This window comes from Rhinatrema bivittatum, chromosome 5, assembly GCF_901001135.1.
Source record: "Rhinatrema bivittatum chromosome 5, aRhiBiv1.1, whole genome shotgun sequence".
Classification (NCBI taxonomy): domain Eukaryota; kingdom Metazoa; phylum Chordata; class Amphibia; order Gymnophiona; family Rhinatrematidae; genus Rhinatrema; species Rhinatrema bivittatum.
The window spans coordinates 139,608,615-139,635,907 of NC_042619.1; positions in this window are offsets into that span (position 1 = coordinate 139,608,615).

The following is a 27,293-nucleotide window of genomic DNA, read 5'->3' on the forward strand; positions in this document are numbered from 1 at the left end:
TTACACTGCCTGGAAAAAGGGGTCCCCTGATTGGTACTGCCACCATCCCCAGATGGCAGTACTGTTGTTTGTGTTGCCTCTTCATATGATGCATCATGCCAGAATTAGTTAGATGTCCCATTTGCTTGCCTCTGCTAATAGCCCTGGCACAGTAATTACACTGAGCAAAACACGGGTCCTCCATCACTTTAAAGTGGCTCCAGATCACAGATTTCTTTCGTGATCCCTTCTCTATAGTCTTCAGGATGGATGCTGGCATTGGAGCTGAAGTAGTGAGTGCACCTTGAGAAGCAATGCCAGGGGCATCAGTCACACTCTGTGCCTGCGCTGACCGTTCTTCCTCCTCATCATCATCAGTTTCATCTCTCCCCTGCAGCACTGAAGTGGAGGCTAAGACAGGACTAACTAATCCTCCTAAATCTTCTTCAGCTATTACTTCTTCCATTTCTGATGAGGAGAATCCCACACAAGATGATTCTTCATCGGAATCAGAAGCAAACAGTGACTGCACTACATTTTGAACACTAAGTCGAGTTTGCTCTCACACTGCTGCTTTTGGGTGTTGCCATTTTGTCTTGCATGACTCAGCCTCCCCTTCCCTCACCTCCAAAACTACAGGGTTAGAAACAGGTGGTAGCGATGTATCATCTTTAAATTTCATTTTCCCTCTTGACGCTTTTGCTGACTAGATGACAAACCAAATAAATAAGCACTTTAGTGTGTGGAAGGTCTCTCTCCTTCCTGGGGAGCTTTCCCAAATGGTTTACTTGGTACTAAACAGAAAGCAGGACTGGTTTAAGTTTCTTACATAAAGACCAAGGTCCATCAGCTTCTCTTTCCCTGCCCTATCTCAAGTGTGGTTGTGTTATGATATTGAGGTGTTTGGTGGATTCTTAGAGGCAACAGTGATAGTGTCTCCCATGGGGAGGAGCCCCGTAGGGAACTGTAGCACCAGGCACGACTCAGATGCACAAACACAGAGAATATATCTTTATTATGCAGCTTGTATGGTTCACCAGAGGTGGCAGTAGAGAGTGGATTAGATAGCAATAGTCTGTGATCTTCAGCAGAGGAGACCCATTCCACAATGGTGGTATAAGGCCCCAATGCAGATATCCAGTGAGGCGCTGTCAGACTGGCAGATGTTATTACACTATCTACTCAGCTACACTCCCTTGTAGCTGAGTAGATAGAGTTCCCAATAAGCAGTAGAGAGAGGATAGGTTGCAACAGTCTGTGATCCTCGGCAGAGGAGTCCCGTTCCACAATGGTGGTGTAGGGTCTGATGCAGATAGACAACGAGGAGCTGTGGATAAACAGACTGGGAGAAGTAGTGCTCACTCTCTGTAGCTGATAGGTGGTGATGCAGCAGGTAGAAGAATTGGTAGCAGGCACCAGAATAGACGCACAGGCCCTTGAGGTGCGAGTACCTGGATTCAGGATAGGCACCTGGTAATAAGTAAAGGGCTCCCGAGGAGTGGGAACCCAAGTTAGTAGAACCCCGGAGGGTGAAGATAGCTTCCAGCAGCAGCAGAAGCAGCAGAGCAGCTTCAGACCAGAACGACTCCAATCCAATGCTAACTCGGCGAGAGTCAGCAAATGGGCAACCTTTTGTAGTCTGAAGCAGTGACATCACTTGAGGGGGACGCCCCTGAGGATCGCACCAACACTGCTACAAGATGTGAGGCATGCGCGTGCCCTAGGAGGCCTCAGGTCAACATGGCAGGAGGCTGCGCCAAAGCTGCTCCAGGGACGCCAGAGGGTGCGGCAAGGAGATGCTATGGACGCCATTCTCCCGAGGCTGGTGGAGAAGGCTGAAATAGAGGGGAGGCATGTTGGGCAAAGTCGTCTGAGACCGACGGACACAACAAGCTGTGGCTAGGGTATATTCTTGACTTGGGCTGAAAGGCTGGAGCAGTTAAGATAAGATTCTGAATTTGTGACAAAAGACAAGGAAATAAACCTTCTCTCTCCTTTGCTAAGATATACACTTTGCTCAGAGTATATTACTTAACTCAGTCTTTTAGGAGGGTGAACCAGCCATGTGCTCCTGAGCCTGGATATCTCTGAAATAGAAGTCTCTCAATCTCTCAGCTCCTGGCTCCTCTGTCCCTTGTTGGGCTTTTACACATGGCTCAGCTTTGAAGCAAATACAGCTGTTTGTCTCTCTATTTTTCAGAGTGCAGACTTCTGTCTTTCACTCTTGACAATTAGGTCTTCAGGAGAAGAACTGATTTCAGAGCTGCAAGATACACTCCTCTCTTCTTGGATCCTGTCTCTGATTCCTGGCCATCTCTGCCCCTCACACACAGACCAAGCCAGTTAAATTATGTCTTTTTTCCTTTAAATGGTCTATCAGCATTCCTTTGGCTTCCTCATCTGCTGGCTATGTAGTACTGTTCTCTGGGCAGTGCAGTCCTTTTCCCAACTTGTTAACACTGTGAGTGCTGGATGTTGGTTATTGCAGAACATTTGTCATTTACTGGACAGCACACAAGGGTTTTGATACATTTTTATATTCCTTCACCTTGGTTGTAGTGGCTTTCATTCTCTGCAGGGTTGAAAAAACCTTTTTGGCAGATCCAAAACACATCATTCAGATCTAGATGCAGCTCAGTCTACATTGTAAGGCTTCAACAAATGATAAGCTTGTGGGGCAGGAACCTAGTTTATAAGTAGCTTGCTATAAAACAATTAAAGATAACTGGGTAAAGTGTGTAAAGTATCAGATTGCCAAAGATTTCTATGCAAAGGAGGGGAGTCTTTTTCATGGAAATGAGGCTCTAGAATGAGGGGTAATGCAATGAGGATGAAAGGGGTTAAATTCAGGAGTAATCTTAGGAAATATTTCTTTATAGAGAGGGTGCTAGATGCATGGAACAGCCTCCCAGTAGAGTTGGTAGAGACAAAAACAGTATCTGAATGAAAGAAAGTATGGGCTCAATACAGGGGATCTCTAAGGAAGTGATGAGAATTATAATGCTAAATTATTTGGATGGATGGGCAGACTGGATGAACCATATGATCTTTTTTTATCATCATGCTTCTATGTTTCAAAAAGTCTTGTCCCTTCTGGCTCAGTGTTTGAGCCCTCCAACCTTCCTACTGTCTGAGCTAACAATGCCTCACCCAAACATGAAGCTGATGCATGGCTTAACAACAGGAGCCATTTGCAACAGCCAAAACCAGGGACTGCCTTTGAAAAAAAGATTTGGTATCCATATTGACAAAATATATTTCTGCATCTATGTATTCAGCAGGTGTCACATACACTATAAATAAATCCTTTAAAATGTTTCTGTATTAATCTATTCCCTTGGTAGACAGCCTTATTGTGGTCATGGTATTGTATCTATTCCTGTTCTTCTTCTCATTATGGTGCCTCTTTTTCTTCTTTTTCATGATTAATGGACTTTGAGTCCTCATCCTCAGGAGGAGGCAGACCATGAGTTTTTGCCAAATTATTAAGCATGCAGAATACAGAAAAAAATTCCACAGGCCTTACTGGGGTTGAAGAGGAGATATCTCCCAGATTTGTGCATACATTGAAAACTGGTTTTGAGTGGGCCAAAATGTATTATCTATGACAGCTTTGTTCTGCTTGTGGGGCTGGCTATAGTGCTCCTTCACCACACTCAGGCAATCTATGGGAATCATGAGCCAGATTTTGAGGGGCTAGCCATTATAACCTATAGGGGGAGAAGGCAGAGAAGAAGAGTATTAGAGAGGCAAAGGTAGAGTGCATTGGGCCTTTGTGAGTATTCCCAGCTTTATGAAAACTGTGCATGTACATTCGTATCCAGTATTTATTTGTGTATGCACCCATTTTACCCATGCCATCCCTGGAAATCGATTCCTGAAGTATACTGAATTATTTCAAGTTATGAACAAAAAGCAGGACCACTGAAAAAAGGAATCCAATAACCATGAATGCAAAAATAAAAATAAGGGTTACCTAATATTCATTAGGAAACAAACTGAATAAAAAATAACTTCAAATATTACAATAAAGATCTCAACTAACAAATCAAAATGAAAAGAAGAGTAAAAAACCACCAGATCTTATAAGCATACCTTCTCTAAGCTGCTTATACTGAATAATGGTTCAAAAAGTAATCATTACTTAACAGTTAAAAAAACACTCTAAAAATCATTGCAAAAATAATTACAAAAACTTTATTTAAATCAAATTTAACTCATAAAAATTCAGCTAGCATTCTCCCATACACAATGAGCAGCAAGCAAAATTTCACTAAATGTCTTCACTTTAAAAGCAATGATTTAAGTAACAGATTTTCCAATACCCCAGCAAAGCTCCTGTTTCACCAAACTGATTTCTTCAGGGACGACACTTAAACAAAAGGCAAACTTTTAGCTGGCAAACATCCACTAAATAAAATATTTAAATTGAAAACTTTTAACTAACAGCCCCAAACTTATGAGCTATAACATATTATTGTAAACAGATGCATTAAAAAGCGGCGGTGTGGATAATTCAAAACTCACAAAACATGCTGAAAATCATGCTCAGAAAAATATCTGACAAAATTTCTATGCCTCATACAGCACTTCTGTGTTGTAAAAATTCCAGGAAATAGTACAGTTCATCTTCCTTAATAATTTAAACACAGAACAATTTCAAAAGATTTTAGTAGTTAGAAGCAAAATTACTCTCATGTTCATTGTTTCCAATTTTGCCTCTTAAATATCTCCTGTTTTAATGTTGCTAAAAATATCCACATTGTGAAAGTATATGCATAACTGCGTGACTAAATATCCATTTATGCAGATTCAGCCAAACTATTCATGTAGCTGCTTGCATTACATGAGTAAATTCTGACTAAGGGCTTTATTTTCTAAGGCTATCGCAGGCGTGCGCTAACAGCGCAAGTCTGCAATAGCTAGTAAAGGTAGCGCACACCTGCACTACCTACATCGGGGCGGAGTCGGCCCCAGAAGAGGAGGAGTCGTGGCATCACCGGGGCTGACTCTGCGAGGACGGTGCGAACAGCGAAAAGGTAAGGGCCTTTTCGCTGCCTATTTTGCGCCCAATAACTACACCTTCTATGGTGTAGTTATTGGGCGCGATGCCGGCAGCGATCGCACCACAGAGGTGCGATCGCTGCCAGCTAGCGCAGGACCGCCGCCCCCGTTTCAGCCTCCCATCCCTCATTACCGCATTTTTCTAAAGTACCGCAGGCCTGCGATACTTTAGAAAATGAGGCCCTAAGTCTATGGAAATTCACCACTGTAATCTGTGTGTGATAAATCCAGATTGGCATAACAATTCATTGAGTGTTTTTGGTTGTTTTAATGTTTAGATTCCAGGCAAGAGTATCACTTGGAGGGTTCCTTTCTTGCTTTTCTTTTTTATTCTCCTATGTTCAGAGATTCTGATCTTTAATTTTCTGTTCTTATTATCTATATAGTGAAGTCTGCACGCCTATTTCAACAAGCATACTATGATCCTGAGATATTAAAGAAATGTCCTCGTGTATTTGGCCCTGTTTGCTCCATATCACAGTAATTGTGTCTGAAAGGAAATTCCAAACCCAATCTTGTTTTACTATAGGTGGATTCTTTCTTTTTCTCAGAATTATAATTGACCAAATTAAATTGATATTTATTTTGATATAACAGAGAGGTGCTTCACAGAGGGTCACTACTAACCCACAACCTTCCCTTTGAGATCCGTATTAATTAAAAAAAAAATAAAATAAAAATAAAAAAGATTTTCTCTGCAGATAATAAACAAGAAAAAAGGTGAAAGAACATAAAAATTTAATATTTAGGACTTGGTGCGGTATTTAAAATCTTGAATGGAAGATGTTGCCAAAACTTTTTTAATATACATTAAAAAGTAATTTACATTAATGATAAAATAATGTATGACAGAATACAACTGTTCTTAATTATTTCATGATACTAGAGCACATCTTGTTGCTTTTGTATGCAAAATGTTGCTACATCTTAGGTTGAAATTATTTCAATAGTTTTAGATAAGAATGATGTTATATGAACCAATTTCAAAATGTTGAAACACGTTTAGCATTTATGCTGCAACACAGAAGCAGTATAAATTCACCAATAAATATTTACAGGAATAAATGGATAAACAAATAGTATTTTCTCACATGCATTACTGTAATTAGTTATCAAATTCCTCCCCGCTGCATTTCCACTTCTCAGTTGTATTCCCTTGTTTTATTGTAACTTTTTTTTCTCCTCCTTGTTATGGTTTAATATGTACTGTTACTGTTAACATTAAGATCTATGTTCCCTATAAACCAACTTGATTTGATTTGTATCTCGAAAGTCGGTATAAAAAAGCTTTAAATAAATAAATAAATAAATAAATAAATAAATAAATAAATAGTCTGAACAAGATGCTCAATAAACATGTAAAATTTCACTGTTTTGGTTAACATGTAAGCTTGTATTTTACATTGTAATACATTGAAATAGTAAATGACAACAGATAATGACCATTTGGCCTATCCAGTCTTCCGAGTTTGAGATTCTTTCTCTCTGGTTTTCTACCATTTGTATAGATGAAAAAACAAAATTCAATTGCAGGTCAAAAACTGGCTCCATGTCACCTTTCTACCTGCGATAACCGTATGCATTTTGGCCATGGTGCCGCCTCCTATATCCACCATTTTTTTTATTTCTGCCATTCCAATGAACAGCTTTTTCTGCAAACAGATGATCTTACTTTGCTTTTTTTTTTTTTTTGCCACAAACCTAAACTTCAGGCCCATGGTGATACTAATAAAAGTATGATCATTTCAATGATTTTTATCACCATGATCAGCTGGGTGGAAACTAAGCCCAGCCATGATCAGCTTCCTCCCAGCTGATCATGCCTGGGAGGAAGGATAGCCGTATTCCTGTCTGCTTTCACTGCCATGGACTAAAACAGCTGATTGAACAGCAGCCAAAAAACCCCCCAAAAAAACATCAGGCTCAGCTGAGTCCTGTACACCTCCCCACAGTGGTGCTGCCAAACAACACAATAAAAGAACTACTAGTAGCAGAAGGCTGCCAAAGAATCCTGGCGACCAATATAAGTTAAAAAAAAACAATAGAGGCTGATGTAGAGAAATCATTGTGGAGAGGGAGAGGAGTAGGGAGAACCATAAATGATCCAAGGGGAATCCCCCTGCTCCTCAACTGGAGCTCTGAGGGGGATTTCAATCTCCCCTTTCCCAGCCCTAATACAGGAAAGAGCCTCTGCAGTTAGAATTGTTCTTTTCAGTTACAATGAGCAATTTGTCCAGTGTTTATCCAAGTGAACTGTGATCAAGTAAACCATGAAATAATAATGTCTAGGCTAAATTATTGCAATATAATATACCTTGGCTACTCCAGAAAAGAGCAGCCTGGTTTCCTGTGGGTTGCAAATTTAGATACCAGATTCTCTCCTTTCCTAGCAAGCCTATATTGGCAGCCTGTGGAAGCTCAAATCAGGTTTAGAGCTTTGGCCTTAGAAATCAGAGTGTTACAGTGGATTGGCCCTGAATATTAGAGGAGAATACTATTATCCTATATACCAGGTTATATATCACAAGGACACAGATTCTTAAATATTCTTTCTATGAAAACTGCAACGCTCTCGGGCTCTCATAATCAATTCTTTTAGTGTGCAGTGCCTTTTATGTGGAATAAGTTGCCTGTACCTCAAGTCTTATGCATATGTTCTGGGTTCAGACCGTTCACAATGGCATTCTTTCCAGGGGCTCTGACCTGGGAGCTAATCTCACTGGGGGCTACGCTGAAAGTTACCTAAGGGGCTTATCACCTGCATGCACACTAGGGATGTGAATCGTTTTTTGACGATTTAAAAAAATCGTCAGATATTTTTTAAATCGTCAAAAATCGTTGAGTCGCGATACAATAGAAATTCCCCCGATTTATCGTGAAAAATCGTAAATCGGGGGAGGGGGGAGGGCGGGGAGAACCGGCACACCAAAACAACCCCTAAACCCACCCCAACCCTATAAAATGAATCCCTTACATTCCCCCACCCTCCTGAACCCCTCAAAAACTTTTTACGAGTACCTGGTGGTCCAGTGGGGGCATGGGGACCGATCTCCCGCTCTCGGTCCATCGGCGCCATTTTGGCTGCCACTCAAAAATGGCGCCGATGGCCCGATAAAAAAAAAACCCCACCCGACCCTTTAAAAACGACCCCTTAGCTTCCCCTACCCTCCCGATCCCACCAAAACATTTTAAAATTACCTGGTGGTCTAGTGGTGGCCCCGGGAGCGATCTCCCGTTCTCAGGCCGTCGGCTGCCACTCATAAAGATGGCGCCGATGGCCCTTTGCCCTTACCATATGGCAGGGTATCCATGCCATTGGCCAGCCCCTGTCACATGGTAGGAGCACTGGCTGGCCGGCGCCATCTTTAAAGATGGCCGCTGCCGTATTTAAAGATGGCCGCCCCCATCTTTAAAGATGGCGCCAGCCATCCAGTGCTCCTACCATGTGACAGGAGCCAGCCAATGGCACGGATACCCTGTCACATGGTAAGGGCAAAGGGCCATCTTCGCCATCTTTATGAGTGGCAGCCGATGGCCCGAGAACGGGAGATCTCTCCTGGGATCACCACTAGACCACCAGCTAATTTTAAAATGTTTTGGGGGGCTCGGGAGGGTGGGGGAAGCTAAGGGGTTGTTTTTAAAGGGTCGGATGGGGTTTTTTTTTATCGGGCCATCGGCGCCATTTTTGAGTGGCTGCCAAAATGGCGCCGATGGCCCGAGAGTGGTAGATTGGTCCCCGCGCCCCCACTGGACCACCAAGTAATCGTAAAAAGTTTTGAGGGGGTTCGGGAAGGTGGGGGAAGGTAAGGGGTCAATTTTAAAGGGTCGGGCCTTACTAAAAAAAAATAACGATGTGAATCGGAACCTATTCCGATTCACATCACCACCGATCAGATTTTTTTCCCCCTCTAGCCGAACCCGATCGTTAAGACGATCGGGCACATGATTCACATCCTTAATGCACACTGGACTGCCTCAGGGGCTTACCCAATGTAAACACACACACAATTGCTGGGATTATACCTGGGGGCTTGAACCCAGGTGCTTATTCCCCACACAAATTGCCACACTCAAGCTTTGACTTGGAACGTCATGGTTCCAAATATTTAGGAAAGTAAGATTATTTGAGCAATAAGAAGATAGAAGAAACAAAATCAGTTCATACAGAAGAATTAGTTGTAGATAATAACAATTGCTACATATATATAAAGCATACATGTTTCCAAAGGATCAGTCTGTGCTATCACGTCCAGAAGCACTCTGTCTGTCTTTCTCTCTTTCTCCCCCTCTCGCTGTTATTTCTCCTTATATACTAAATGCTTAGGAGATCTGCAATGTTCCCTCCCTCTGTGTTTTTATCAATTTCAGGCATAGGTGTGTGGCCTTCAATCTCTCAGGCTTTAGAATCAGTTAATTGCTTACTTTCTCACCATATAACTACAGGAATAAATACAATAAACACATATCCTTGCCTGATTGTAAGCATTTCACAATGCAAAACAGTAAATATGAGTTCATTCAGAGGTTGACCTGTGGCCTTCAAACTAGTCTGTGTCTGGATGAGAACTCTGAATCCATACAGCCTAACCTCTAAATACATCCTCAGCAAGAGTAGTCAGAAATAATTCCATTACAGCATATTGAACAATCTGTAGGTGTTCTGAAATCCTGACTTTTTAATAGCTTTTCTCAGAGTGTCTTAGCTGTTTTGATGTGTTTTCCCATGAATGCCAACCTCTAACATTGGCAGGTTTTACCTTGTTTTCCATATTATAGTTGTTTCATATTATTGCACACATACCGTATGTCTGTTTGCTTTATTTATAAACTTTAGTACTGTATAATGTCTTGTTTTACTTTATTAGTCATTATTAAAGCAATTTCTTGCCACTTTTAAGGGTGTTGTTTCTCACTATCAGGCTAAAATATAAAATTCCTCTGATTGGAAGTACCCTGGAATCAGTGATATTGTGGAAGACCTGACAACTCCTGAAGAAAAATATTCCATTTGAAATGCTGTGTCGGGTTTATGTGTTTGGACATTCAAACCATGCATTATCTCAGTGAAACCCAGGATGGTGAAAACCTGTATTTCAAGATACAGTAATAAGTACTAAATTTCTACAAAAAGACTTTAAGAATACTACCTTGATGTGATAATATTTTAATTGCAGATAAAAAGCAAAAAAAAAAAAAAAAGTAAAACAGGTGACGTTTTCCTTCATGAAAAACCATGCCCAATGATTACAACTTTCTGAGCACTAATAAGTAGAGATGTGAATCGTGTCCTCGATCGTCTTAACGATCGATTTCGGCTGGGAGGGGGAGGGAATCGTATTGTTGCCGTTTGGGTGTGTAAACTATCGTGAAAAATCGTTAAAATCGTGAGCCGGCACACTAAACCCCCCTAAAACCCACCCCGACCCTTTAAATTAAATCCCCCACCCTTCCGAACCCCCCCCCCCAATGCTTTAAATTACCTGGGGATCCGGCGGTGGTCCAGAACGGCGGCGGTCCGGAACGGCCTCCTCAATAGAATCGTGTTGTCTTCAGCCGGCGCCATTTTTCAAAATGGCCGCCGCAAAATGGCGGCGGCCATAGACAAAAACGATTCGACGCAGGAGGTCGTTCCGGACCCCCGCTGGACTTTTGGCAAGTCTTGTGGGGGTCAGGAGGCCCCCCCAAGCTGGCCAAAATTTTCCTGGGAGTCCAGCGGGGTTCCGGGAGCGATTTCTTGCCGCGAATCGTTTTCGTACGGAAAATGGCGCCGGCCATACGCGTATGGCCGCCGCCATTTTGAGGTGGCCATTTTGAAAAATGGCGCCGGCTGAAGACAACACTATTCTATTGAGGGGGCCGTTCCGGACCGCCGCCGTTCTGGACCACTGCCGGATCCCCAGGTAATTTAAAGCATTGGGGGGGGGGTTCGGGAGGGTGGGGGATTTAATTTAAAGGGTCGGGGGTGGGTTTTAGGGGGTTTTAGTGTGCCGGTTTTCCTGCCCTCCCCCTTCCCCTGATTTACGATTTTTTAACGATAAATCGGGGGAATTGGTATTGTATCGTGGCCCTAACAATTTTTTGACGATTTAAAATATATTGGACGATATATTTTAAATCGTCAAAAAACGATTCACATCCCTACTAATAAGACATATAGTAAGTCATAGAGCATATATCTGTGCCGTCATGGTACATTATATGACTGTCATAACATTATTATTGCTACTCTTTAAGATGCTTGTATGAGTGAGATCTTATTTGTTGGTATTTAAATATTTAAGACTTACAGCAAGCCAATTGCATATTTATTCAGGATGCTGCATAGTGCATGTGCTCACCTGCCTTTCCCGCATATCAGTGTTGCAATTGGCTCTTACATTTGCTGAAAGAGCCAATCACATATTTGAGGTGGTGGGGTTTCCACCCCAGCCAGTGAGGAGAGGCCCAGCATTGCTGTGGGTTATGAGTAAGTGAAGGTACAGAGAGGGAGGCATGGGAAAGGACATAGAGGAAAGGAAGGGAAAGTGGTGAGAATGGTGAGTAGGTAAGTAAGTAAAATGGAAGGGACATGAATGAGTGGGAAGAAAGGGTAAGTGAATGAAAGGGAGTGAATGGGAGTAAGAGTGAGTGACTGAGAGGAAAGGACATGAGAGGTGAGTGAGAATGAAGGGTGAGTGACTGAGAGAGATGGGTAATAAAGCAAGGAAAAAGGGTGAGTAGAAGTGGGTGAGGAACAGAAGGAAGGTAAGGGGATTGAGTGGGAGTATAAGTGACAGAGGGAAGAGAAGAGGGTCTCGGGGTTTAGTGACTGTGAAAGAAGGAGGGTGAATTACTAAAGATGAGTGAGATGGAAGGGTAAAGGGATGGAGGTGAGGAAGCAGAAGAGGGGAAGGAGAAGAAGAGAGGATAGTGTGCGTGTGTGTGTGTGTGTGTTTATGTGTGTGTGTGAGAGAGAGAGAGATAAAAGAGGAAGTTTGTGTGTACCCTCCTCTCTGTTACCTTTCTAATCCAAGTCTACAATATCAGGGTGACTGGAAATGAAAAGTTTCTAGATATGGAAGTGGGTGAATTTTTTTTTAACCTTATCAGTTTTAATTATTGGGTTTTGATTTTGGCGAAATGTTTTAAAGATTTTATTATTGGGTATTTGATTTGTCTGCTGTTTTGAAATATTTGATTGATTTTCTGGAAATGTTTAAAGTTTTATTTTATCATTATTCTTCTTAATTATTAGGTGTACTGTTTGTCTTCTGTTTTGAAATATGCTTTTTATCAGTATGGTTTCCTCACTGTTATGATTTATATTTCTTGCCTTTGTTTTATGAAGAATAGTGATATTTCTGTTTTCAATGTATTGCACTGCATACAAGTCTGGCTTTTAGTGGTGTCCAGTCTAGTTATTTTGTCTGCACATTACTATTTATACTTTTTGGCCTGCATTTGTGACTGAGTTGAGATCTGCTAGCTGTACCTGTTGGGTTGAAGGTTTTTCTGATTTAGATAGAGACGCCTGCTGGATACTGAAATGCCTGCAGCAAGTAGTAGAGATTTGATTGCTGTGCTCCATGCCCTGCCGACATGCCCCACCTCACCTTCCAGCCTTAGTTGTGCTCGATAACTTGTAATGCGGTCCCTACACCAAAACGTCTGCCAACCTTTGGATTAACTCACTCATTGTTTCCTTTTCCAAATCATTTCCAAATATATTAGCATGAATTGGTCCCAATACAGATTCCTGATGCACTTCACTGTTTACTTTCCTCCACTCATGTATTCCTTCTCTCTGTTTCCTGTCTTTTAAACAGTTTCAATCCACAATAAGCCATTGTCTTCTATCCCATGACTTTTTATTTTTTCAGAAGTCTCTCATGAGGTATTTTGCCAAATGCCTTCTCAATATCCAAATACATTACATCTACAAGATCAGCATTATCCACATGTTTATTAAGCTTTTCAAAATATGTATCAGATTGGTAATGCAAGTCTTCCTTTGTGTAAATCCATGTTTGCTGCGTTACTTTAAACCATGCCTTTTTATGTTTCAAATCTTTTCATTAAACAGCTTTGATATACAAAATTGTGTAAACAGTACAGATAAACACAAATGGGTCCATTGGTTTATACTTTCCCTTTCCAATGTTTGTATTTTTAAACGTATTCATAATATTGCACAGAATGTGCCTCCCCCATCCCTTGCAACTATTGTAACAAACTCCCAAATGGATGACTACCATTAGAAATACATCCAAAACTTAATCCACACAACCATTAATGTAATCAGTAAGAACTTGACCTCTAGCCCTGAGTGGCATGGGTTGCAAATAAAGATCGCACACCTGTATAAAATTTCTCCTACGCTTCAAGTCCATCTTTTCCATATATTTCTCATTGATACACATAAGATATATGTGGTTCCACAACTGAATCATGTTTGGAGGGTCTTCGCCTCACACCAGTATTGCAGAATAACCTTTTTTGCTATTACCAACACTTTATGGATCCAGGTTTGCACATGTTTGTGACCTATTACTGTGCCACTTAAATTATCAAAGATCAGAACTGTTACCTGTAGTGGTAACAATAGACCAGTAACTTGAAAACCATGCCTTTTTATATGTTCTGTGATTTTATTTTTAAGAAACATTTCTACATTTTTTTCATGGCACTGAAGACAGGTTCACTGGTCTATAGATTCCTGGATTACCACTGGACCCATTTATAAATATAATGATCACATTGGGCACACTCCAATCTTCAGGTAGAATAGATTATTACAATTATAGGTTACAAATTATTAATAATAGATCTGCAATTTTATTTAGCACTTTCAGAACTCTTGGGTGTAAACCATCTGGTTCAGGGAAATTGCTACTCTTTAGTTTATCAATCTGCCCTTTTACATCATCCAGGTTTACTGTGGTTTGTTTCAGTTCTTTCAGATCATCATCATTAAATACCATTTCTGACAGAAGTATCTCCCCCAACCTCCTTTTTAGTAAACACTGAAGGAAAACAATTTAGACTTTCTGCCATGACCTTATCTTCCCTAAGTACTCCTTTAACTCATTGATCATTTAATAGCCCATCTGACTCCCTCACAGGATTCCTGCTATGGATATTTTTTAAAAATGTTTTTATTATGAGTTTTGCTTCTACTGCAGTTTCTTTTCAAATTTGCTTTTTGCCTGCCTTATCATTGTTTAATATGTAACATGCCAATATGTATGTTTTTCCTATTTTCTTCAGTTGGAGACGTCTTTCAAATTTTGAAATATTTATTTTGGCTAAAATAGCCTCTTTCACCTTATCTTTTAACCATGCTGGCAATTGTTTAGCTTTCCTTCCTCCTTTTCTAATGCTTAGAATACATTGTGATTAGTAACTTTGTTACCAGAACTTCGGTATATAAAACTGTCAAATAAATAAATAAATAAATAAATAAATAAATAAATAAAATGATATTTTTAAACAATGTCCATGCCTGATGTAAAATATTTACCTTTATAGCTGCACCTTTTAGTTTTTTTCTATTTTCCTCACATTATAAAAAGTCTCCTTTTTTAAAATTAAATGCTAGAGTGGTAGATTTACTTAAAGGTGAATTTTCAAAGAATTGAGCCCATAAAAATCAGCACATAAACATGTAAATAGCATATACTCGTATATAAAACCATTAATCAATGAACTGTGAGATATGATGTACTCAACAATATCCAAACTCTGAAAACATCATATGCAGAAACACATGTTATATTATATTATTGTGAGTGGAAACCTCATAAATATTATTGAGAGCTTTCTCTGTTTTTGAATAACTCTCATACTGCTAACTTGCAGTTTTGGTTTATACTTCTACAATCAAAGTTGTGCGAAATGACTGTAACAATATTTTAATCATTGGTTTCTACACACTGTTATCCAAAGTTGCAGATTTTTTTTACTTTTTTTTAAACTTTTAATCTTTTTTTTAGTAGTTTTTAGTAATTAGCAACAAGGACACTTATCATTTACCGGTAAGTCTTGCAAAGTGGTGAAATGCCTTAGGAAGAACCCGACTGCCCTGGCAGTTCCAAAGGCATTTCACCGCTTTTCAAGACTCAAATGATAAGTGATCTTGTTGCTAATTACTAAAAACTACTAAAAAAAAGTTTAAAATTTTAAAAGTTAAAATTTATTTTTTTTTTAAATCTGCAACCTTGGATAACAATGTGTGGAGACGAATGATTAAAATTGTGTTACAGTCATATCACACAACTATGATTGTAGAAGTATAAACCAAAACTGCAAGTTGGCAGTATGAGAGTTATTCAAAAACAGAGAAAGCTCTCAATGATATTTATGAGGATTCCACTCACAATAATATAATATAACATATGTTTCTGCATATGATGTTTTCAGAGTTTGGATATACTCATATATATGCTATTTTATAACCCTCAAAATACACATATAAGTTAGGGTACATGAGTAAATTTGTGTGTGTATAAAATGGCAGGCCAGGGGCTATTGTAGATTATGCTGTATAACAACACTTGTCAGATGTCTGTTCAGAATATTACCTCCAGTGCCTAAGAAGCGATAATCATAGAGGAGCTTGCTGTTGGTTTTAGTTGTTATACTTCTGCTGACCCTGTCCATGCCCCTGCCCTGTTAATGCCAGCCTTGGTTGTTTCTTCCTCATTTTGTCATTGTTTCAAAACAAGAGGGAGATGCACATGCTCTCCAAATTTCAATTTCTTCAGGCTTGAGTTGACTTCCATTGCTGGCATTCTGTGGGTAAGAAAGTATTCTTTAAATTTTATGGGCATGACTGCCTTTTTTTTCACTGATGCTACAATTTTGATCTAGCTCTGCAGCACATCCTCTGCCCCTGCAATTTCCTCGCAGTGGTATGATGGAATTTGAAGTGTAATGTGGGTTTATATATACTATATATATATATAAAATGTATATATATAGTATATACATTTTATATGTATATACTATATATATACATTTGTATATATATAGTATATATAAACCCACATTACACTTCAAATTCCATCATACCACTGCGAGGAAATTGCAGGGGCAGAGGATGTGCTGCAGAGCTAGATCAAAATTGTAGCATCAGTGAAAAAAAAGGCAGTCATGCCCATAAAATTTTATATGTATATACTATATATATACATTTTATATGTATATACTATATATATACATTTGTTATATATATAGTATATATAAACCCACATTACATATATACATATGTAATGTGGGTTTATATATACTATATATATAACAAAAAATGTATTGATATTATACTACAACTCACAGTATTATTCTAGTGTGTGTAAAAATCTCCTGTTATATACACACAGACACAAACACACACACACACATGCACATGCATGTATCCACACATGCACACACACATAAGGGTTGATTTTAAAACTCCTGCACACGCAAATCTTGGGGTTTATGCATGTGGCTGGGCCTTATGCACGCTGGGCAAAATTTCAAATGGGCCCAGCCATGTGTGTAAACCCGGTACATGAATAAGTCCCGGGCCCTGAAAAGGGGGCAGCCAGAGGGCATGTTCTGGGTGAGAAGGGGTGGGGCAGGACAGAGGTTGGCTACAACAGAGGCCATTAGCCGCTGTTCCAGGAAAGCATGCGCCGACAGCTGGCCGGTGCGTGTAAATTATTTCTTCTCCAGAGGAGCAGCAAATAATAAACAAAACAATTCCGGCCAGGTAGATTAGGTTTAGGGGCTGGGGAGGAGAGGAGAGGGAAAGGGAAAGGAAGGTTAGGCAGAGGATTAGGGAAGTTCCCTCCCAGTCCGCTCCTTAATTGGAGTGGACTGAGAGGGAACTGGGGAAGCCCAGATTGCGTCGCCACACAGAGTTTGTAAAAGTCCCCCACTTGTGTGTGCTGCATGCACATGCATGCACAGATTATAAAATCTGGCTCGCATGTACGCGTGACCACATGATATTTTAACATGTGCACACATATGTATTAAAATCTACCCCATACAGTTAAGGTCCATATTCAAATGCCATTTAGACTGATAATGTAATAGTTAACAATCTAAGTATCTCCAGTATTTGAATGTAATCACTTTGAAGTACTGAAAAGCAGGAAGGAGCACAGTTAGCCAGATAAGTTAACTGATATTCAGAATTAACTGATTAACTTAAGTGGCTAATTCTGGTCATGCCATTAGGCTGTCCTAAAGTTAACTAGTTATACCTAACCAGCAAACTTTAAGATAGCCAGATATATTCAGCGGCACAAATACATATTTTTATTAAATAGATGCTTCAACCTGATTTGTCCTCTATCTGGACTCCTTGCCAACTTGTCCTGTCTTGGTTCCCAAGAGGCTGTGATGTCACACAGGTAACATTTGCCAGTTGTTTGTTTGCTCACTACTCAACACGGCCATGGACTTGAATGGGAAACAATCAAATGAGACAAAAATGTAAATGTAAATGAATTGTTATTGTTATAATTATCGAGTTACCTTCTGCTACTGGCTCCTCTTCTCCCCAGTTCCAGTACCCCTGTTTTATTGTAACTTTTTGCCTTCCTCTATGTTTATGTTAATGTTATAACCCCTTGTTCCTTGTAAACCGATATGATATGATCTGTATCATGAATGTCGGTATAAAAAAGCATCAAATAAATAAATAAATACAAATAACAATGTTTTTAAAATTTTGGGGCATTCTCCATTTCATTTTGGGGCATTTTACTAATTTGTTCAAACAAATGCACATCCCTATTTCAGATATTTTTCACTGATAAACAAAACAGTTAATTTAAATAAGATGTCTCCAATTCTGCCAAACATCAGAAAACAAAAATTATCCACAGATAGACTATACGTGTATTTAGGAGATTTTTCTTTCTTGAAGGGGTCAAATCAATTCGGCTTTCACCAACATCTGAATACCGAAACATTACTGATTTCTCTGACTGACACCATGTTAAAAGGCTTTGATACAGGCCAAAAATATATATTAGTACTACTTGATTTGTCGGCTACTTTCGACACGGTGAACCATGATATCTTATTAACAAGATTGATCGGAATTGGATTATCCAGAATACTGTCAGTTGCTTTGCCGCTTTCCTCCAACAGAGATCATTTCAAGTCAAGATAGGCAGCATCTTACCTGACAAAGTCGAACTTAAACCTGGTGCACCCCAAGGTTCGGCATTGTCCGAAACCTTATTCAATATCTATTTACTTCCAATGTGCCATCTTCTAGCCAGCTTAGGCCTGAATATTTACATTTATGCTGACGACATCCAGTTACTGGTCCCCATGTCGGACACAGTAGAACAAACATTTAAATTAGTTTCCATTTATCTAACTGCTATTAAACAACTTTTAAGCCATATGAAATTGGTGCTAAATATGGAAAAAACAGAAATCATTTTACTTGACAGAAAACCAAAAATATCACCAATAATACCCTCACTCTCCCAAATAATGTCAATCTCACTCTTTATGACTTAGTTAGAGACTTAGAGGTAACCATTGACTGTCAGCTGAATTTTACAAAGCATATTGCCACTAAATTAAGGGAAGGTTACTATAAACTGCTGGTTCTCAGAAGAATAAAACCCCTGCTTGACACCAATGACTTTCGGTCAGTGCTACAAGCTCTGATTTTCCCATCACTAGATTACTGTAATTCTCTCCTCTTGGGCCTCCCATAAACTTCTTTACATCCCTTACAAATATTCCAGAACTCTGCAGCAAGGGTACTAACAAATTGGAAGAAATGTGATCATATCACACCTGTTTTGATAAACTTACACTGGCTTCCAGTAGCCCAAAGAATACATTATAACAGTGGTTCTCAACCGGTGTGTCGCGACACATCAGTATGTCACCAAGAACATGCAGGTGTGTCGCCACACTTCCCGGTCCCCCGCTGACCCAGCTGATCCCCGGTCCTCCTCCACCCGGGCTTAAAATGCTGTCAGCCCGAGCAGAATGCAGCAGAACTGGTGGAGTCAGCGGCACCGGCATGGTCTCTTCTTCCCGCCCCCCCCGTGGCCCGGAAGAGGAAGTGGTGAGCAGCGGGTGCATGCGTGGGAAGAAGAGACCATGCTAGTGTGGTCAGTGTCAGCCCGAAGAACAGAAGAGAGATGCGGCCGGAGGAATGAGCAGCACGGCTTAGAGAAAAATGAATAACGTCAAGCCTCGCGGCCGATGGGACTCTTTGCTTCACCAGGGCTGAAAATGAAGGAGGTTAGGCTTTGGAGGAGGCTGCTGCTGCCACTAGTTCTAGGCTGGAAGGGAGGGAGAGCGAGTGAATGAGCAAGCAAGCATGTGCGTTTGAGATCCTGTGTGTGTTTGTGTGTGAGATAGCATGTATGGGAATGATTGAGAGCCTGTATATGTGAAAGAGAGTATGTCTGTGATTGAGAGCCTGCCTGTGAGAGAGAGAGCATGAGTGTAAATTTACGATTGGGAACCTGTATGTGTAAGTTTGTGATTGAAAACCTGTTTGTGTGAAAGAGTATGTGTGTATGATTGAGATCCTTTGTGTGTGAGAGAGATCATGTGTATGTATGATTAAGAGCCTGTGTGTATAAGTAAGAGAGAGAGAGAGCATGTGTGTCTATGTGTGATTGAGAGCTGGTTTAGGTGAGGGAGCATGTGAGTATGTGATTGAGAGCCTGTGTGTAAATGAGAGAAAGAGAGAGAACATGTTTGTAAGCATGTGTATGAGAGTCTGTGTGTGAAAGAAAAAGACAGCATGTGTGTAAATGTGTAATTAAGAGCCTATATAAGTGAAAGAAAAAGCATATCTATATGTGAGTGACTGAGAGTATGTGTGTATACGTGTGTAATTGAGAGCCAGTGTGAGAGAGAGAGGAGAAAGTTCCAAGCAAACCACCCCTCCTCCTGCTAATTCAAAACAATCTCAAGAGACCTGGATATCAAACGTTCCCAGGTATGCAGAGGAAAAAAAAATTGTATCCTTATTTTTCATTACTTGGTCTTTGTGTCTGCTATTTTGAAATATTTTATTGGTATCTAGAATTTTTTATATGAGTTTTTAATTATTGGATATTCCACTCATCAGCTGTTTCAAAATAATATGTTCTTTTTGTTAGTATGGTTTTACTGCTACTGATTTTATATTTCTTGATTTATTTTATAAGGATGGGTGATGTTTCCTTTTTCCCTTTGTTGCACTGCATACATAAACTGGCTTGTTGCAGTTTCCAATTCAGTTTTTTCTAGAGATGTGAATCGGAGCCTGAATCGGTTCTGATTCTGGTTCCGATTCACATTGTGGGGTTTTTTTTGTCCAGCCCGATTGGGGGTTTTTTTATCGGCTGCGCCCGAGCCGATAAACAAAAAACCCACCCCGACCCTTTAAAACTAATCCCTTAGCTTCCCCCACCCTCCCGACCCCCCAAAAAACTTTTTACAGGTACCTGGTGGTCCAGTGGGGGTCCTGGGAGCGATCTCCCGCTCTTGGGCCATCGGCTCCCATTAATCAAAATGGCGCCGATGGCCCTTTGCCCATACCATATAACAGGGTATCCATGCCATTGGCGCGGGCCATCCAGTGCTCCTACCATGTCGGGGTGGGTTTAGGAGTTATTTTTGTGTGCCGTTTTTCCCGCCCTCCCCCAAAACGATAAGAGAACCCCCATAAACAATTTCGTGGGGTTTTCCTATCGGTTTCGGGGAGCCCCCAATTTCTGACGATTTTGAAAATATCGTACGATATTTTCAATCGTCAGAAGCCCGATTCACATCCCTAGTTTTTTCTGCATGCTTCTAGTTATGAGTTTTGGTCTCTTTATTCCTTGTTAGGTGAGGGTCAGCACATGTGATTCAGGTGAGGGTTTTCTGCTGGCGTGTAGTTTCTGTGTAGGGCTCTATAGCAGCCTGACTTGGTCCGTTTTCCTAATAGGAGATGTATTGATGTCTTAAGGCCTGGTGTAATATTTTTAGTGTTGCCTTTTCTTAGGTAAGGTGGTTACTGTTTAAGTGCTGGAAATTGGTGCTGTTTTGGTGTGGGATGTTTACAATGTATGCAGTTTCTGTTCAGACAGAATACGTATCTTTTCCTTGTCATTTTAAACAATAAAATAATTACTGGACCTTTACTTTTTATTTCCGCTGTGAATTGTGATGAGCAGTGTGTCTCAGATGTGAGCGTGGCCTGTCAGGTATGTCACGATGGGAAAAAGGTTGAGAACCACTGCATTATAAAACATGTTGCATTCTACAAAGGCTATCCATGGGCAAGAAACAGATTGGCTGAACTTTTCAATTTGCTTACATACTCCACACAGGATACTGTGATCAGCCAACAAAGTCCTTCTTCAAATTCCCTCAGTAAATACAGCCCACCTCATGTTAGTTCATGAGAGGATCATTTCCATTGCAGGTCACAGTGTTTGGAATATGATGCCTACTGAATTGAGACTCGAAACAGAGTTCAAAAAATTTTAAAAAGCCTTAAAGACCTAGCTGTTTGAAAAAGCATACTCAGACAACCTAGAGAAAGGATAACAACATTGAGAGCTAAGGACTACTATTAATTTCTTGTTTTGTTTTTGATAATGAAGTAACTGTTTATTGAATGTGTGTTGTAAAACTCCAATATACACTCTGTGTTTTTATATGTCTATTTGTGAACCGTTTGATATATTTCAAACGATGGAATACAAAACTTTTTACGTAAATAAATAAATATTCACTACAGATGCTTACTAGTTTTGAACAAATCCAAAGACAGTAACAAATAGTGCAATTTTTGGTTTGTATGAATAATACAAATTGATAATATGCCTCAGACAAATATAGATGAAAATATTTATGTATATTTGTATTCATTTGGTTAAAAATATCCATAAAACATGGGCCTCCAGCAGGAGCAAGCCCTGACCTAGTCCCATCCTAGGGCCCTGGGCCTGGGTCTAGGCTGTATACTGGGGCCTAGCCTGAGGCCAGTTCCAGGTCACTAAAACTGAGGCCCTAGGCCTGGGTCCTGTTGTCAAGACCTAGATGTTGCTGGGGCCTGGTGAATAGAGATGAGCTTCATTTTTCTGTGTCAGGTCGGGTTTCAGTTCGGGCGCTTCGTGAGAAACTTCATTTTCCCGCGGGTCATTTTTTGGCAGTACGAATCGGGAAAACGAGCCCAAAAAATGAATCAAAAAAAAAAAATCTGAAAAAACCACCTCAACCCTTCAACTTTAATTTATTACAACCCTCACACCATCCCAATCCGTCCCCAAGACTTACTAAAAGCCCTGGTGGTCTAGCGGGGTCCCACGAGCGATGTCTCCCTCTCGGGCCGTTGTGCCGTTGGGCTACCACATATCAAAACGGCGCCAGTGCCCTTTGCCCTTACCATGTGACAGGGGCTACTGGTTGCCATTGGTCGGCCCCTCTCACATGAAAGGAGCAATGGATGGCCCGTACCATTTTCTAAGATGGTGCCGGCCGTCCATTGCTCCCACCATGTGACAGGGGCCGACCAATGGAACCGGTAGCCCCTGTCACATGGTAAGGGCAAAGGGCACTGGTGCCATTTTAATTCATGGAAGGCCCAACGGCCCATGAGGGAGACATCACTCGCAGGACCCCGCTGGACCACCAGGGCTTTTAGTAAGTCTTGGGGAGGGATCGGTATGGTGAGGGGGTTGTAATAAAGTAAAATTGAAGGGTTGGAGTGTTGTTTTTTTTAATAAATGTGCCCCTCCCCTCCCTGCACTAACCTGAAAAACAATTTTTCCCCGAAATTTGGGGAAAATCCGTTTCAGGGTTTTGGTCCCCAGAACCATGACGAATTAGGCAATTTTGTTGAAATTGCCTAATTTGTGATAAAAGAATGCACAACTCTACTGGTGAAAGCGGGGTCCTGGTCACAGAGGCCCAGCCATAGGACCTGGTATGAAGTCAAGATTGGGACCCTATGTTGGGGCATAGCTGAGGCCGATGTTGGGGCATAGCTGAGGCCAGGTTCCAGTCACCTCGGGTGAAGAGGGCATTAATTTCAATTCATTGAAGTCTTCATGATTGGCACTACTGCTGAGATTTGGTTTAATTCAACACCTTTTTTATCTGGTACTATATGTTCAATATATGTGCACATATTTTTCTGTGCAATTAACTCTCATATGCTTAGAAAGATGAAAAGGACTTTCTAAAAAATATATAAAAAGGATGGTTGCACTATTTCAATTCAAATTAAAAATTACATTTCATAGTGAAAGGTTTGTAACATATGTCTTTACTTGATAAATAGTTGAATTTTGGACTTGTTAAATGTTATATGTATATATCATTTAAATATTCTTTAAACATAAACAACGTAAATCAGTTTAAATAAAAGACTGACTTTTTGCATACTTGGGTGTAAGTATCTTTGCAAAATTATGCAAATTAGCCACATAATTGATGCAGAATTGTGAGAATTCTGCTACTGGAAATAGGGCTCTGAGTTTAGTAAATTATTATCCTTATTAGTTAACTATCATTTCACAGTGAGCAGATTTTCTGTTTATTTTCTGCATGACACCTAATTTGTCACTTCAGTAAATCACCTTCCTGTCCTGAAGTTTTCATTTTATTTATTGTATTTATTTAATTTTATTACTTGCTTAATTGCCATTAAGCACAACGAGTGGGAAACAGCAATTTTAAAACCCATGAGGGTAACTTTCAAACAAATGCTTACAATGGCATACGGTCATGAGAGACCCATGGAAGTATTTTATTATATGCGCATAAGATACATGTTCATTTTATAAAATATGTGCATCTCTACCTTGCAACATGTGTATGTGAATACATGCAGTGCATTGAAACTATGTATAGCAATGCATTGAACATACGGGCATGGTAACTTTTAAACAGCCACACAGGCACATATGTATGCGATCAGTTTATATTCCGTACATCTAATAGACCAATAAGAAATATCCACCAAGCTAAACTTGCTTCTCCTCCTCTTAAACACATCAAACACGTGTCCACAAGAGACCGTACTTTCTCCATAGCTGGTATCAACATCTGGAACAAAATGCCCCTGGACTTGCATCTCGAATCCTGCCATAAAACTTTCAAACAAAACCTCAAAACCTGGTTGTTCGAACAAGCTTTCACGCAATGATCATCGATTAATCTGAAATGCCGTTTTCTTGTTTACTTTTCACTAGCGCCCTGTTCCTTTTCTCTCCCTTATGTTCGTTTCAATTTGCTAATTTCTCTGTTCACCCTTTTCGCCTTCTCTCTCTATGTGCAATATTTGTGACGTGACATTAACTAATGGAATAGGCCTTTAACAGGTTAACTGCATATTATCTCTCCTGCTTCGTTATTGAATTAGAATATGCATTTGTTCTTTATAGTTAAAGGAGTTATATTATGTACTCCTGAAATCCGTTATTTATGTAAAGCCTGTTGCTGTCATTTGTTTACATCCTGTAAAGCCTGTTGTATGTAAAGCCTGTTGCTAATTTATTGTTTACTGTAAACCGAGGTGATGTATATCTTTACGTGCCGCGGTATATAAGAATCACGAAATAAATAAATAAATAAATGTTGGCTCATGCCAAAGGACACAGTGTATATGAGCACAGGGTTTAAAATACACTGTATGTGCATTCATTTGCCCCATTTTACATGGATACCCACAATTGCACATAAGTGGGGGGATTTTAATAGACACGCACACCGACACAATTACCATTTTCCCCAGTTCATTCCCAGTTTGCCCAGGTAAAGGAAAGGACATCTTAACCCCCCGAGTTAATTAGAATACTTTTACCCTGTTAGCCCCAACCCTTAAAACCCCACTAACCTCTTTATTTTTTTTAAATTTCAGGTCTTACACATCATCCATAAAAAAAGTAAAGTTACGCACGTGCTTCTAAACATAAATACTTACACACAGATTTCTAGGGATGTGCATCTGTTTTCCACGTAGTTGTAATCCGCAACTTATTTTGTCCTATCTGTTAAATACGTGGGGAGGCGAAACGCATCGCGACCCCCCACGTATTTAACAGATATCTGTTTTATTCGGCCTTCTAAATAAAAATTTAAACCCCCCACCCTCCTGACCCCCCCAAGACTTACCAAAACTCCCTGGTGGTCCAGCGGGGAGTCCAGAAGCCATCGCTGCACTCGTTTGCCGGTTTCATCACGGCGCCGATAGCCTGTGTCACAGGGGCTACCGGTGCCATTGGTCAGCCCCTGTCACATGGTCACTGGCGCCATCTTGTGCCCTCAAAATCGCCGTCCGATGCCAATACTCAAAATGGCGCCGATCGCCGTCATAGTGAGGGCAAAGGTGATCGGCATTATTTTGAGTATTGGCATCGGACGGCGATTTTGAGTATCAAAATGGCGCCGATCGCCTTTGCCCTCACTATGATGGCGATCTACACCTCAGAAGCTTTGAACCTGCCTCACCACGCAGAAGGTCGACTTCCTGCCCACAACCCCTCTATGCGCAATTCGCTGCAATGCTGACACACCAGTGTACTATCTACCTGCCTCTGGCTGCAACTTAAACCACCACTTCTCTTACAGCAAGTAATATACAACTTAAACCACCACTTCTCTTACAGCAAGTAATATACTGCAGCTACCATTGACTGTAAAACTAACTTCCAATTGTATTAATGTCCAAGTTGCTTCCTAGCTCAGTCAGCTCTGCTTACCTGCTTATTTAGTTGTAGTTATTGTTTACACAGTTATGTGTCATATTAGCGGCACCTTTAATGCATTCTCTGTCTAGCTCTACTATTAGTATTACCTGCCTGCTTCTGTTTTGCATAACTAAGTAACTCTGATATCTGCATGCTCATTACTAACCCTGTTTCCTAATTCCCCGTAGAACTCTGGCACCTTCCAACTCCCACCACCCCGGCCCTAACTCAACTCCACCCTAACTGAAATGTGTCTCCCAACTATACCTATCCTATTTCAATCTCCACATAGATGTCCACCCTGCCACAACTGCCTGCGAAACCCTGCTTGACACCCTCAAGGCACTGGGCTTCAGACAGCTCATCTCCGTGCCAACACATAAAGTAGGTCATACTCTCGACCTCCTCTTTGTCAACTCCCACATAATAGCACCCAACGCCCCGATAGCCACCCCTATTCCATCTCACAACCAACACCCCCTCTCCCATTTCACAATTACATAGTAAAACAATCTCCTTCTGCAAAACCTGTTCATCAGAGAACCTCACTCTAGCATTCTACAAAGTATCTAAGAACCTCGACCTCACTAATCCAGATGCCGCCCTAATTTCCTGGAATAAGCTCACCACTAACATAGCCAATGATATCTGCCCTATAGTCCACAAAGTAATAACCCCCACACAAACAGAAAGAAAACCCTGGTACACCACTGAACTAAAAAAAGATAAAACAAGACCTTAGATCTAAAGAGCGCACTTGGCGTAGACAACCGACACCCGCTCACAAAGCAATTTACAAAAATACACTGCATACCTGCCATCAAGCCAAGCTCCAAGCCAAACGAGACTTCCACTCATCAAAAATTCATTATTATCAATTTAATCCAAATGCCATATTCTCATATGTTGCAGAACTTACGAAGCCCGCCCCACCTCCTCCCACGAAGAAAATGACAAAGATAAATGCGAAGAACTAGCAAAGTACTTCAAGAACAAAATCGCCAATGTACTCCTCCAATTCCCTATCAAACCCTCCCCCACTGACCCGCTCCCCAATAACAACAAAATCAACCTTGAATCCCTTGACCTTACCACCACGAAGGAAATTGAATCCATCCTAAAAAAAATGAGACCAGCTACTCATATCGCAGACACTATCCCCTCGAAAACTCTCCTTTTCATCCCCACAGCCATTGCAAAACATTTAGCTGACATAATTAACTGCTCCCTCACATTTGGAAAAGTCCCAGATCTGCTTAAACTTGCTGTCGTCAAACCCCCACCCTCGACCACACTGACCCTGCAAACTACTGGCATATCTCCAACCTGTCTTTCATATCCAAAATTATTGAAAAGGTAGTTAACACACAATTCACTGACTTCCTCGAAGACAACAATATCCTACACCCCTCGCAATATGGTTTTCGTAAAGATCGTAATACTGAAAAGCTATTACTTGCAATAACAGATACCGTCCTCAAAGGCATGGACCACGGCCAATCATACTTACTCGCACTCCTTGATATTTCAGCAGCCTTTGATACGGTCAACTACCAAATCCTAATC